The 15907-nt window shown below is 36.0% G+C and overlaps 1 long non-coding RNA gene across 2 annotated transcripts; it reads right to left on the bottom strand.

Moving 5' to 3' along the window:
- Positions 1-702: 702 nt before the first annotated feature.
- LOC128214535 (uncharacterized) lies at positions 703-15168 on the bottom strand. 2 transcript variants are annotated; one of them, XR_008257934.1, is made up of 3 exons: positions 14934-15168; positions 1256-1352; positions 703-960 (listed from the first exon to the last, which is right to left on the bottom strand). It is a non-coding gene; the product is annotated as an uncharacterized LOC128214535 (long non-coding RNA). The 2 variants fall into 2 exon arrangements; XR_008257933.1 differs by lacking the exon at positions 14934-15168 and having other exon boundaries at positions 1256-1776.
- Between the last annotated feature and the right edge of the window lie 739 nt (positions 15169-15907).

Here is a 15907-nt window from a genome sequence, read left to right as displayed (position 1 = left end):
TTACTGCGCTTATGCTGTATGAACGCAGTAGGGTAAGAAAGCAAACGACCCAAGATGCTCTAACATGCTTTATGAAATTTGCTCACATGCCCTACTGCGCTCTTACAGCATAGACGCAAGTAAAACTGTTATCTCTCCTTAATTATATCATTATATTTTTCAAACATGTACTTTTAACCAATGTGCATAAAAACATGGATAAAAAATTCAAACTAACACAGTTGATAAAGTTATTGTATTTAAGAAACAAAAAGTATGCACCTGTACATTAATGGTTCTTAAAGGTAATTCTGGAGTTTAAATGCATAGTTATTAATGACTTAATTTTTTGCATCAGCGCGCCAAACTCAGTTTTGTATTTACTGATAAAAGTTAGTCATACAGTTGTTATTTTGATTCTAGAACGACAGCGTATTAATTGATTCGCATTTATCATTTTCCATGTATCGAGCTTCTTTAGTCCAGCAAATTACTTATCCATGTCAGTGACGTCAAGCGTTTGATGAGAATAACATGAACTATTCATGAATGACAATTTTGACAAATCATGTTCATGAACTCCCACTAAGTTCATGAACTCCTGCTTAGTAAATGAACTTGACAGTTCATGAACATTATTTTTCCAAAATGTCATTCATGAACTAAATTCATGAATAGTTAATGTCATTCGACACAAGGTGATAATTTCATCATTACTACACATCCATTTATAACAGTTTTAATTTCTTATGACGCATATAAACACAATTAGTAAGAAACCATTGAATTGCTCATTTCAGTCCTTGACATTTACATCTAGTCTCTGTACCCAGGTCCCTTTTCCTTATACACTTGATGATGAAACGCATCTGCGAAAAGATTTTTTGCAGTCATTCTTTGCATGATTGTTTTTGTTGAAGTGGTCTTTTCTTAACTCTGGAAGCCTTTCGTTGTCTAAGACTTTGACATCCATCTTCCAACCTGAAAAATATTTCTTTTATTTATTTGTACTGCCAACATTTTCAAATAACTAACGGCCAGTTGGTTATCAAATCAGTGCGAATTAAGATTTCAATGTTGCAGGTATATAAATTAATGATAGCTTATTTAATTCTTTCGAACCAAAGAGCTCAAATTTATTGAGTCTGATTTTTTTTTAAAGATTCTCATTAGTGTTTGTCTGTTACATATAAAATCCACTCCACACATCCAACCATATTGTTTTCAAAACCAGAATGAAAATCTTACCATTTGCTTTAAAAAATAGTCTACTCACTGATGGATTTGACAATTTACGGCTTTGAATGTTTTTCTCCTTCACTGGTTGATTCGTTTGAGGACTGATGATTTATTTGTTAGCTCCTTTGGGTTGGCTAAAATAGACGAAACAACATTTCAGACACTTAACCATAATTTGCTTGCATAGTGGTTATTTAAAAGGTCAAGGGTTGGCAGCGATGCAAAAGTCCATTGAAGGACCAAAATTTAAAAATGTTAAAAAAATCAATTTCTTCTTAGTTTTGAGGTTCAATATTTAACAAGCATGATTCATACCCATTTATCCATTGCAACATGAGAAGCTGTAATTAGGATTTGAGCATATTTTATGATATAAGATTTTATCAGATTTCAAATCAAAAAGCTATATTGTCTTTAAACATAAAGAGTATATTTGTGACTGAGTCGAAGTTATTGAAACTGTCCAATCAACAATGTCTTTGTTTTGATTGCAGCTATATTTAAAAAGATATTAACATATTTGTAACCCGGAAATGATCTCTCATCCACTACTTTTCATTATTAACCTGAGGAACTTTTATTTTTTATTTGACAAGATATAATAACGAACTCACAACATTGTTAAATAGGTAGTCTGGAGCATTTTGACATGAAAACAAAGTGATAATGTCAACAGACTTTTCAGAATAAATGTGAAAGTTTTTTTTATAAAAAATATTAATATTCTATTGTAAAATTTGTGAACTCCCTACTAACATGTCGCCAAAAATATATGTTTCACTCCCCTAAAAGATCGTTCCTCAAAACAATAAAAACTTTTTTAAAGGTTTTAGTTTTTGACCTTCCCCACCCACTTTTGCATCGCTGCCGGTGTAACGTTGTAAAGTGACCCCCATAGAATAATGACCCCCCGGTCATTATTTTATATAAAATAATGACCCCCGGTCATTATTTTATATAAAATATTGACCGGGGGGTCATTATATTATGACTGGGGGGTCATTATATTATGACTCCTCACACGTAGAAAAATGACCCCTCACGTAGAAATGTGACCCCCTATAGAATAAGGACCCCCCCCCCCAATCCAAACCTTGACCTAACCTATCTAAGGTACACTTGCACAACATAATTATCTTCATCCATAGACATCGGAGGAGAGATGGCACCCGTCCGTGCATGCGTCCATACTGCACGTTTTTTTTTGACCGCAGTTAGATGGAATTGATCCAAGCTTCAGGGATTACCACTACCGATGCCTATTTGTGTGGAAAGAAAAAATGGTTAAAGTCTCCGACCGAGAATCACTTGCCCCTCACCGTTGTGAGTTCGACGCCTACCAGGGTCGTGTATGGGTGACAGGCATACAAACTGTGCGCTGCTCAGTTTATCATTTAAAACATAGGCGATGGACTGCATAGGAACGTTCCATCAACAAAATACGCAACTACTTGTTGTAATTTACGGCCTGTTTGAATATCAACAATCAAAAATATTTATAATCACAGAACTAGCTAGTTTTCAGGGGGCGAGGGTGGCTGGATTTCAATCTAGTATCGTTGGACTTCTTACCAGAACTCGTCTAATCCTGATCTGATGTAACATACTTCGATAGCTTCCTCGCCTAAGAATCGAATCTGTGCAACTGGATTAGGAGTCAACTATATAAACCTCTCTGCGATTGAAATTAAATAATTATTAATTATACAAGCAGAATCACTGTAAGTGCACTGTAAGTGACAAGTGTTTGTTAGTGATTTGAATCATTTTCGTAGTCATCAAAGTTGTATAGTGATTAAACGTCCCACACAGATTAATGGAACTAGCAATGATGAATGACTTAAAAATATTATCCCTTTTTTCTTTTCATGACCATTCGAAAAGTGGTTTTAGAAATCATTTAGCACAAAAAGGATAAGCAATTCATGCAAAAGATCTGAGTTACAGGTTAATTACAGCAACCTCTTATTATCATAAATGTTCTTTCTTCCCCAGGACTGTGTACCATTGGAACAACCTACCACTTACTGTTGCCCTCCTCCCTACCCCTGAGCAGTTCAGTGCAGCTATATTTAAGAAATGAACGCCTTCTCGCGTCGGTTCACGATTATATGAATACAACAAGTCTCGTGCATAGTTCGTAAACCCCGAAGGGGTTTACGTTAACTATGCACGCTACTTGTTGTATTCATATACCCGTTGAACTATAGCGAGAAGGCGTTCATTTCTTATATTTATATTATCATTTATATTATTTCTACTTATATCAAAAGAATAATAGTCGATTTATTGGATTATCTTCTAAGAAAATCGATTGCATCTTATTAACACGACGATCGCGTCCGTTATTCGGAAGAGCGGTGGCCAGCCCATATGACGTCACGGAGACTTGTTTATTTCGTATGTGCCAATCAGATTGCGTGACGAAATATCTCGCTCATTTTTTGAAGGAATTTAACATTAACTTGAGATATATTTTAACCTTAATTAGAAGACGTGTCGCGCACACCACCCAGATCCGCTCGTCAAAGGTCAAGGTCACACTTGGAGTCGGCGCAAAATCCGTGTCCGGAGCATAACTTCTATATGGATGGAGGGATTTTAATATAATTTGGCATAAATGTTCTCCATGGCAAGGCGGTGTGTCGCGCGAAAAAATTATGTCTCTGTGGCAAAGGTCAAGGTCACACTTAGAGGTCAAATGTCAAATAACAAGTTCAAGGTTACATAGACCTTAAAACTGAAAACGGTTTCCGCTCAATAACTTAATTATTGTTCAACCTTCAGCTGCCAAACCTGATAGGATGATCACCCATATTGAGTAAATGACCCCTATTGTTTTTGGGGTCACAATATCAAAGGTCAAGGTCATTATCATTCTTTCATCTTCACAAATGTCCATTATGAATCTTTCTGTGAAAATTTAAACCTACAAAGCGGGCTCGACATCTGCCCGTGGGCATGCAGAATGTATTTCTAGTTAACCCTTTTAAACATTCTTTTAAATCTTTTTAAACTACTCTTTAAACCTTCTTGCGATTTTGACGCGCAACCATGTCTACGTCCCCGGGGGTGTTTGACATTACCGGAAGACAGACAGACAGACGGACGGACGGACAAACGGACAGACGGACGGACATACTTCTAATTTTGACCTAATATGACTCAGTTTTAAACTCACTCGAATTAACTAGCATTCTGACCAAATTTTATAAAGATTCATATAAAAATGTGGCCTCTAGAGTGTTTTTACTTTTGTGTGAATATAGATACGGGTCTTGGTAGCATTATCGTTGAATTTGCTAGATCTGATTTTATCACATGACATCGCTTGTTTTTCATGTAATATAATCATTACGAATTTCTTTATATTTAACACGTGTAATATAACTTTGACGTGACTCATTTCCGCCAATACATTCCATATAGAAAAAAGGCGTGAAAAGCGTGCGTACTCATAGCGTTAAAAAGGGTTTATTTTATATGTTTTATTTTTATGTTTTAAGTCATGTGATAAAACGAATCTCACATTCGTTGTCAAAAAATATAATATTTTATTAAACTCGTTCAAGAAAATGTTATAAAGCTCGCCCGAGGCTCGCTATGTAACATTTTCTTGAGCTCGTTTAATAAAATCTTATATCATATGACAACTCATGTGAGATCCTATATATCCGTGGTTCGGGAGTGTTGTTCGGTATATAATAAGGACAATTTCATAAACGAAAGGACTTTTTATTTAAAACTGTATGGAATATAGAGGCGAATCCAACAAAACGTCCCAGGGTGTTGACCTGTGCTTTGGTAAAACTACATGTCACATATGTTTATATCTTAAGCTATTATTTTAGTTAGTAAATCACACAAGGTATATTTAGCACGCATTGTTATGCTCATCAGATGCAATATGTTAAACCAAATTTAGCATAAATTGTATCGTTCTCCACTGAGTTGTTGATTTATTCTTGCACGTGTCACTTATCAATTAAGTATGTTTTCGACATCGCTCCAGTCACATACTATATTGAAAATATTTGCATCCACCTCGTCAGATAACCCACGCAGCCCTTCTACATTGTAAGGCGTGTTAGTAAAAGCCTTCACATATACAGTCTTTACACTTTTGTCAAGTTTTAATAGCAAGGCTTCGTCTGCGTAACAATTCACTAAAGCAGCATCTAATATGTCATCACTTATAAGGGCGTGGTATCTTTCTGGAATGTGGTTCCGAATTCGTTTGTATGGCTTTCTTGAGAACTCTTCGCCATCTACCTCTAGCACCGGGACAAAATGGTCGCTGGAATTCTGAATGTACACTGCTCGACCCCTTAAATTACCACCAATGAGGCCTAACGGTTTGTATTCTAACCAACGCCACTGTTCCTTACTGCCATACTGTGAATAAACATACACAACGCTTCTGGTGAGAGTTGCAAAAGCAAATATCTCCACTTCTGTTCCCCAAGTGTTTTCGGAGGCCATCATTGACGTGTCTAGATATCTGGAAACCGAATCACGTGTAATGCCTTTCATTAGAGTTTCGTTTTCTTTCATGAAGTCAACAATCGCTTGCCTTATCAAGCTATGGTGTGTTTGTACGCCAAAAACTAAATAACTGAATGTTCTAAACAAACAATTGCCATCCCCACGCATGTTTACAGTTTTAGTAGGTTTGGCGTCTCGTCGTATATATTTGTCTGGACCGGATGCATACGTGTTTTTGACTGCCGACTTAAATACACTCGAGATTTGTTCCTGCCATTCTTGATTAGATGGTCTGAATTGAAATGGTTGGGGTTCTTGATTAGTAGATTCTGTAGAATTGGTAGGTTGTGTTGCAACATCTTCTCGCGATACTCTTCTCTTTTTTGGAGGGAGATTGCAGTCGTCAGATTTATCGTTTCTTTTTGCAGGTCTTTCAAACGCTTTCTCGTTTGCTTGGGTTCCTGTTTCTTTGTTTATTAGACTGTGGTCATCTTTTGGACCTTCAGTTGGTCGCTTTTCTGTGTTATCTGTAGCAGCATCGTCATTACTCTGCCTATAGCGATTCAGTCTGTTCCCACTTACACTTGTTTTCATTCCTTCTAGGAAATAAGTGCCTTTTCCAGTTACTTTTGTTATTTTGAATGGTCCTTTCCATTTTAGACCCAATTTCCCTCCTTTTCTCGTCAATTTTCTGGTGTTATGAAGAAGGACTTGGTCGCCGACTTCAAAACCTGCTGTATCGTCTTTAGGTAGTGAAGAATCGTAATATTTCTTCTGCTTCGATTGTGCCGTTTTAATATTGGACGATGCTTCTTTTCTGTTGCACGACAGTTTAATGAACGAGTCTATTCTTTCCTTTAGTGACAATTCAGAGTCTTGGTTATCATCCGATTGCATTGCTAAGTCTAGTTCTATTGGTAAGCGTGCGTGCCTTCCAAACACAAGATAGAATGGTGTTTGTTTCGTCGACTCATGTTTAGACGTTCTATAGGCAAACAGTACGTATGGTAACTTAATGTCCCAATTTTTCTGCGACAAATCTACACTGTGCACAAGCATATCGCACAAAGTCCTGTTAAATCTTTCAGTATGTCCTCCTGTTTGTGGGTGATATGCTGATGCAATTCTATGTTCTATCCCAAACTGCTTGCAAAACTTTTCATTCAAGTCGTTGCAGAATTCTCTCCCCTGATCCGTTATTAATACGCTGGGGCAACCATGTGTCGTGACAAACTTTGTGAATACTGATAGTACAGTTTCAGATGACTTGTCTGGAATCCCTTCTGCCTCTACCCATTTTGTCAAATATTCTGTTATAACGACAATGTACTTGTTTCCTGAAATGTATAAATGTAAGCATTTTACAATACTTATTTTAATCAACGATGCATTGTCAAAGACAATACTAGTATATCCCCAGCCGATAGATGTTTCTTTTCAAGTTTGAGTTTGCATAGAAACTAGAATTTCATTCTGCATGTCTACGGGCCAGCATCGCAGTTTTAAGATGTTGCATAAAAATTCCCTCATGCATATAGGATATCCTCTAGAAAAGCACTTCTAATGACCTCTGTTATCTTTACCTTTAACTGGAGACCTGGTTGATGCGTGCGACACTAGATCTCATGGTAGTTAACATTTGTGTGAAGTTATAGTAAAAAAAATCTCTTCATGCAGTTACCAGATATGCCCTGCACAAGCATTTATCAGTGATCTCTAAGAAGACCTTTACCTTTGACCCATAAACCCAGTTCATGCGCGCAGAACTAGAACTCATGGAGGTGATCACTTGTGTGAAGTTTTTACAGAAATTCCTCCATTTTCATTCAAATTGGAGTTATGGTCCGTAAAAATCAGGACGGACACATGCACGCACATATAGCGAACATCAAAACCTGGCGACTAAGGGTCGAGTTCACCGAAGGTGGGCTCGACAAAAATGGAAGGAAAATAAAAAAGCACTACTCTGTTTCTTAATAATATCTTTCTCAAGTTTACAGTTGATATGTTCTATACAAACTACTTTAAGAAAAAAATCCCCCATTCATTTCGCTTGAAAATTGCAAATTGCTAGTCAAATGCTATAACTCTTAAAAAAAATAATTGAAATCTGGCCAATAGTCTTCAAGAAATAGCCCGGAAACAAAATTTGGACGGACGGACAGACGGGACAGACGGACGGAGGGCAATCCTATCTCGGTTACACCGGTAGGGGAGTTCCATAAAAAAATTCAATGTACTTTTGGAGATATAGTGGAATCCAGTTAGGTTAAAGATGTGTTGAATGTTTTTTAAAGCAGACAGACAGACGGACGCAAAAACGAAAAAAATAAATAAATAAAAAGACGTGCATAATCTCCATATTGCCCTTTATCACTATTCCAAGTTTCATGAATTTTTTTTTAAGTATTTTGAAGATATCGCGGGATCCAGATTTTCGGACGGACGGACGGACAGACGGACGGACGGACAGACTGACGGAGGGCATTCCTATAGTCCTCGTAGGGGACTAATAAGCCTGATCATATTTGACTGACAGGTCATAAACAGCTGGTACATTGACATATCAGCTGGCAACCGTCGACGGCGTTTAAGTTACAGAACTATCAAAATTTAATTTAATAAACTATGGTTTTCCCGTAAAAATACAGAACTATCAAAATTTAATTTAATAAACTATGGTTTTCCCGTAAAAATACGACATATATTTACAGTGCTTAAAAAGAAATGCAGTTGCTTTCGCACATGGCCCTGTTTCACATGGGCGGTCGCTTTGCTTGTAACTAATCGTAAACTGCGTAAAATCTATTTCAGTTTACCACCACTCAACAGGTGCATTACCGATACGTCTCTACCGCTCCAGTAACTAAAAATCTCAAGTTAAACTGACTACAATGTATTACAACGTTTCAAATGAGTACGGTGGTACAGAGGTGAAATACCCAGTAGGTTGTTTTCCACCATCATTTAGCATTAACTTCACCGTCAAACCACGTGAAGACTGGACATGGTGATTTTATCAATATAAGTATATTGTAACTTAGCAAACTGATCCTTATAGAAATATGAGTCGCATCATTACTTTTATGCATAATAGTGACTAAAAATGAGCAGTGCAACCGTTGGTACTATGTGAAGGGCGTTTTCTATGTGTAGGGGAGATGTAAAATTATGACCCCAGTCACAGTTTATGACCGGGGGCACAATATTATGACTCTGCCTCACACAGAAAATAACCCTCATATAGTGGTTTGTGTGAGACTCATTTTCCTATGTGTGGAGGAGTCGTAATATTATGACCCCCGGTCACAGTATTATGACCCCCCGGTCATAGTATTATGACCCCCGGTCACAGTATTATGACCCCCCGGTCATAGTATTATGACCCCCGGTCATAGTATTATGACCCCCAGTCATAGTATTATTACGGGGGTCATAACATTATTATGCCCTGTGGTGCCGCATAGCGGTGTTGCCGCATAAAGGTGGTCGGACTCGTTTATGCGGTGATTTTCAACGCATATAGAGGGTGACCACCTTTATGCGGCGACATGCCACGCATAAAACAACTAGATATGTGTCCATAGGACACTGGTGCACCCCTACATGATGCTTAGTAACATGTTATATCATTTGATCTTTAGCGCATATTAAGTTTGTCTTAAAAAGGTTGTTGTGCTCAAGCATGAAGAAAACTAATAAATAAATAGCAAAGTTTTAGTCACTTTTGGGAAATTTCAAACTTTAAAGTCCCATAAGGCTTTTATTTTTATGTTAAAAATGGGTTTAACATTTGTCTAAATAGGGAATGTCAACAATAAAACGTAAAGAAACACTCACTTTTAATTATCCTACATGTAAACATATAGTAAAAAGAATTAAGGGAGGTAATAAAATATTTTGTTTTCCTTATAATGCTTATTGGATATACAAATCTGTTAAAAAGCTTTAAGAAAACAGTTATTTCTTATATAATTTAACTTGAAAAATATATAATTTCTTTAGTATACTTTAGTCACAAAAATAGTGGCAGCCACTCCAAACACAAAGGCCTTATGAGGCTTTAAATTTGAAGGTCAAGGTCATTCAGAGGCCAAGGTTATCTTCATATTAATTTTTTGAAGGTCCAGTTCAAAGCTTTGTTGTGTTCAAATATGAAATTAATAAGTATATTAATACCAAAATTATTACTTCACAAATATTTCCTTATATAATGTATAGTGAATAAAACAACAAAGGGCCATAATTCTGCTAAGACTAAACGCAGCAAAAATTCCTGTCTGTACGATCATCAACATATTAAGGTTGATCATCTGTGAAAGTTTGAACAAAATCCCCCAAGCGGTGTAGGAGGAGTTGCGTTCACAATTTTTTTTTCCATATATAATGTATAGTGAATAAAACATCAAAAGGCCATAATTTTGCTAAAACCAATCACAGCCAAAATTCCTGTCTTTACGATCATCTACACATTAAGGTTGATCATCTGTGAAAGTTTGAACAAAATCCACCAAGCGGTGTAGGAGAAGTTGCGTTCACAATTTTTTTCCCTATATAATGTATAGTGAATAAAATATGCCCCCACTTAAGATGGAATGACCTTCGGAACTTAAGACTTTTTCAGAGGAAGAGAGAGTGAGTACATAAAACTAGATCCTGGTCTGGTTGAAACTTCATAGAAGTAACTAGTAATTATCGTTTATGTTTTAATGGGTTTCTTTATGCGGCGAAAGGGGGCCTTTCTGCCGCCTAAACATGCCCTCTGCATGCGTTGAAAATCGCCGCATAATTTTGTTTGACCATCTTTATGCAGCAACACCGCTATGCGGCACCACAATGCCCCGACATATATTGTCTACGAGTCAAAGTCACCAGGGTCTACCAAAGCAGCCCAACAAACCGACAGACAAAACTTACCCTGATAAGAGGTTTCTAGAGGACCTATAAGGTCCATGCCCACTTGCTTGAAAGCCTCGGCGGGAACTGTGATAGGTCGCAGTGGCTTCTTTGCTTTCTTCAGGTTCACCTTTCTTTGACAGTTGTCGCAGTTCTGTATAAACGTGTGTACATCTTCGAAACATCCTTTCCAGTAAAACCTAGTCGAAATCTTTTCCCATCTGAAACAAAGCAAACATAACTATTAGTCCAGATAAGTTACCAAAATACAGTCAACCTTGCCTTAGCGACTCACTGATTTAGACAACTTCCTGCCGTATACGACCCTGTTTACGACCGCCTGACGTAAAAAAATCTATATAAAGTCACTGACTGAATTAAAAGACTCCCTGTCTGACGCCACAAACGACCGTAATGTTTGCACCCCGTGATGATAATATGGCTTAATTAAACGAATTTCATGCATTTTTCAGTCATTAACATATAGCGCTTCGGATCTTGGATTTCTTACCAGCGTGTTAACTTTACTGTGTGCTATGGCAAAAATGTTTATTTTTCTCTTTTATTATCTGAGTTAAGTCAATTTAACCATAACTTCTAATATGTCCAAAATTGGACGATCTGTGGATGCACGAGTTCATTTTATATAATCCGTACGAACAACTTTTCTTGTGAGAAAATCGAATTGGAGCTACCAACCTAATTAAAATTTCGAAATTTCAAAATCCCTGCTCCTTTTAGTATTACCAAACAATAATAAAATATGATGGAAATATAATCTCATATAAACCTATCCATTACCCGATGAATAAACGCGGGATTTGAAAACTCAACCGATGTGCAGTAATATGATATCACGGCAGACAAAATGGCTTGCAAAACAAGTAAAAAGGAATTAGACAAATAATAATGCAAATACGTATACATATTCTAAATAGGGAATATCTTATATCAATTTAAATACCATAATCCAAGAAAAAGACAGGCATCAGGATTTACAAGAACAAATAATAAATTGAAACACTTGACGTTAGTGGACCTGAATTAAAAGACTCCCAGTCATACGTGACCTTTTTGTTAAGGTCTCACGGAAAGTCACCTATTACAAGTTTCACTGTAGTATCATTACTAAAAATAAAGCTAGCCATGGATGCACCTGAGACAAGTTGAAATCCAATACATGTTGTTCTAAATGTTCTAAATGACGATAGAATTATTAGAATTAGTTTTGAGTTTACATAAGCAACTTTCAATGACTGTGGCGTAGTGGTATAATGGAAGAATGCGGAACACTACACATGTTATGATCATGGGTTCGATCCTCATAAGTGCACAGATACAACCTTTTCCTTTTCGGCGGAATTCAAATACTTTCCTGGCATTCTTATAGTTTACTTGGAGGATACTGTCTACTTATTATGTGTACTCGGACCTTATTTGAATTATACATGCAAAATCGAGATAAGTGAGGTTCTCGTGATTTAGATTTTTACATAACATTACTAAATACAAACTATGTAATTCTTTCCAAAAATGAAATAACAAGAGCTGTCACTGTAAGAGACAAATGCCCCCCTAGCACATTGACCTTAATTTGACCTTTGACCTTGAAGGATGACCTTGACCTTGAAATGTTTGAACTCAAAATTTGCAATTCTGTGAAGTTTGATTCAAATCCATTCAATAGTAAAGAAGTTATGGCTGAGACACGAAAAAATTGAACTTTGACCTTTAAGTGTGACCTTGACCTTGGACCTGGGGGACCCGAGAGTTGGATGCGACACACCGTCTCATGGTGCTTTACAATTCTGTGAAGTTTGATTCAAATCCATTCAATAGTAAAGAAGTTATGGCCAAGACACGAAAGATTTGAACTTTGACCTTTAAGTGTGACCTTGACCTTGGACCTGGGGAACTGAGAGTTGGACGCGACACACCTTCTCATGGTGCTTTACAATTCTGTGAAGTTTGATTCGAATCCATTCAACAGTTAAGAAGTTATGACGAAGACACGAAACGGGACGGACGGACGGACGAACGAACGAACGGACGAACGGACAGACAGTGCAATCACTATATGCCTCCCACTTTGTGGGGGGGGGGGGGGCATAAAAAAAACTTCCTCACTTGAGGTTCGAACCCACAACCGCTATCGTCATAGATCTGAACGATACCACTGGGCCAGCGACTCTATATGAGAAATTAATATCTGTAATTTCATTAAGTACAGAGCATTTTAGAGGACAATTAAATTAAAGTGAATATGCTAATGCATCAAGTAAATAAAATACTTATCAAAACAATAACATTTACCTGGAGTCATCCGATCATTACACCCCTATTTATTGACAATAAACTCGTATCTCATAATCAGCTTTTTTAAACGGACTATACTTTAATATTGCACACTGCATATCAAAATAAACCAGTATCATTTACTATTGGCATGAAAAGCGGACAATATATAGACAAAACACTTTATTTCAGTTTTATCTAATAATGGAATGATCCAAAGACCTGTTCACCTATATTATAAACTTTAAAATCAAGTACCGTTATATATTCTTTACCTTTTTCAGTATAATGGTTTTGTCAGCGAAAACCAAAATATTGCGTTCGGACTGTTCTCACAATATATTTACAGTTATTATAATCGAAAATTAATCATAACTGATACAAAGATCTAGAGCTTAATGTTAGTTTGTAAAACGACTCATCTGATACGCCTTATTTATACATACATGACTGTTTTAAAGCATGAAATAACTTTGAGAGTATCCCCTGCCTGTCGGTTGTTCGCTCTCAGTGTCCGTGTCCGTCATAATCCGTACAAGTCTAATAACAAGATAGTTGTCTCGTTATAACGAGATACTTAGTCGTTTTTACGAGATATTTATCTCGTTATTACGAGTTCAGTCACGTTTTGACGCTTTTGTTATTCAGCTTTCGTACTAATTTAAATAATCTTAAATGTCATATCTAACACAGGCTCACAGGAATCACAAGTTCCTTTTTGGTCATGATAATGAAATCATTATATCAAACTTACGTTTTTGAAACTCCCAAATGTCCTCCGTGATCTGATGCATGCATGCTCTGAATGATGTCATCTGTCTTCCCTTTCTTAACAACTTGCAAACGTTTTGATGAGCTGGTTTTCTTATAATACAACCCGTCATCAAAAATAAAAGGTTTGCACTTTCTACGAAAATTCCTCTTTTTGTTCTTGTCTTTTACAGAAACGGGATACTTCCCATTTTTTACAAACTCTACAACATCTGTGTAATCTTTCTCGTCCATGCTGCAAGGTTGGACTGACTGCTTACCACAGACCTTTATATATACACGCGTTTACGTAGAACTGCTTTCGGTGTCGCTGTCGTTTTCTTTGATGTTGAACGAGCGGCTTTTCTGAGGTAAATCAAAGGAACTATTTTTAGAAATGATGCAGTCTGCATAAAACATAAAAAACACCGCTCAGTGACATCATGGACTTTGATGTAAGTCATGGCACGAACAGTGACTGCTTAAATAGCTCCTCAAAGCCTTGCATTTTTAACACATTCGTTTTAAGCAATGCCTCCACGGTATGAACAAAGGCTATCTAACGTCAGATGAAGTAGAACAATGTTGTCTTTGAAGTTGAATCATATACAGCTACGTTAAAGCGACTTATGTATATTGTATTACATTGATGATAATTTAAATGAAATTCAAATGGAAGCAATTTTATATTTCATTTCAATAGATGTAGACACAGCAGCTTCTGCAGCAGTAACATGCAGCGGCTCCAGAAGCAAAAACAACAACAACAAATATAAAAGCCATAGAAACACGACAGTGACTTGAATTGATATAGATATGTTAGTAACAGGCTAAGTGGGGGGGGGGGGGGGGTCAATATTTTACAGATAAAATCGGGGGGTCATTATTTTATAAGGGGAGTCAGTATTTTATAGAAAATGGTCATTATTTTATATAAAATAATGACCGGGGGGTCATTATTCTATGGGGGTCACTTTACAACGTTACACCGGCCCATTACAATTGATCCTTTTTCTCGACAAAAATAGCTTACCAACGTTAAGAAACAAATTTAAAAGCTGCTTTAATATATATATAAATTAAGTATTAGCTGAACGCTAGTCAAAAACAAGCATTTAACTGTGTTTCTACACAAACGTATTTCGTATGTTTGTCGCGAAAATGTATTACAACAAAACATATTTGCTCATTACTTCAAAATGTTGCTATGTTATTTTAAACAATAATATTAGCGTAAAAGATCGTTATAAACGTTACTGAATTATACTCCTTACATCGCTTGAACTTACCTTAAATAAACGAAACAAGACATCAGTTTATTTGGCGCATTATTTCGACAAAAATGGCGGGCGTTCGAAACTATCTCCGCCAGTGAAGAGCGTTTCGTCTTAAATGCGTAACCGTTAGAATATAGTTATATAGCTACGTTAGAATATGGCTATAGTATTTTGTAAATATTATATTTAACCGGTTTAACAACTAATTAACCAGTGTTGACCACAGGTGCTCGTCACATTGCCTGGATACAGTAATTTTATATAAAATAAAATATTTTTTTTTTATTTTTTTTTATTTTTATTTTATTTTTTTTGACAAGATAGTGAATATATGTCATTTTAAAAAATATTCCACATTTTTCATGAAAAAAAGTTACTAATAACTTGACAAAATCTTGACAAAAAATAAATAAAAAAATCTATTAAAAAAAATATATATAAAAAATATAAATTACTTTATCCATGCAATGTGACCAGCAATCCATGGCACCTTACATGATACATATGATATATGTGGTGCTTTAATTAAAATAAATTTAATTTTAATGTTCATATTATTTTGATATGGAATTTTCTTTACGTTTGTTATTTTTTATTTATAATCTTTGGGTTATAACTGGGCCAAATGTATTACACTAAATGCACCAGCCAGTTGTAACCACAGCTACCTCAACTTCCTGCATGTTGCTGATGCAACTACTTGTTTTTGTACAAGTTTCCTTTCAAAGACATATGCAGAACATTTTAAGAACTTGCCATGTTCATAAGCTGTTCCTATGATGTGCCAAATTGTTTAAAAAGAACATTTCAAGAACATATTAAGAACATAAAAGTTCATAAACTATTCTTTAAATGTGCCAACTTGTCTTTATGAACAGTTCAAGAACATTTTAAGTGCAAACACTATTCATGAACTGTTCTTATATTGTACTTAAGACTTTAATATAGAACAGTATTAGAACAACAATAGTCTTTAAAAAATTCAA

Source organism: Mya arenaria, chromosome 13, assembly GCF_026914265.1.
Source record: "Mya arenaria isolate MELC-2E11 chromosome 13, ASM2691426v1".
In the NCBI taxonomy this organism is placed as follows: domain Eukaryota; kingdom Metazoa; phylum Mollusca; class Bivalvia; order Myida; family Myidae; genus Mya; species Mya arenaria.
The sequence above is the reverse complement of the archived record's forward strand: the minus strand, read 5'-3'. Positions and strand labels throughout refer to the sequence as shown.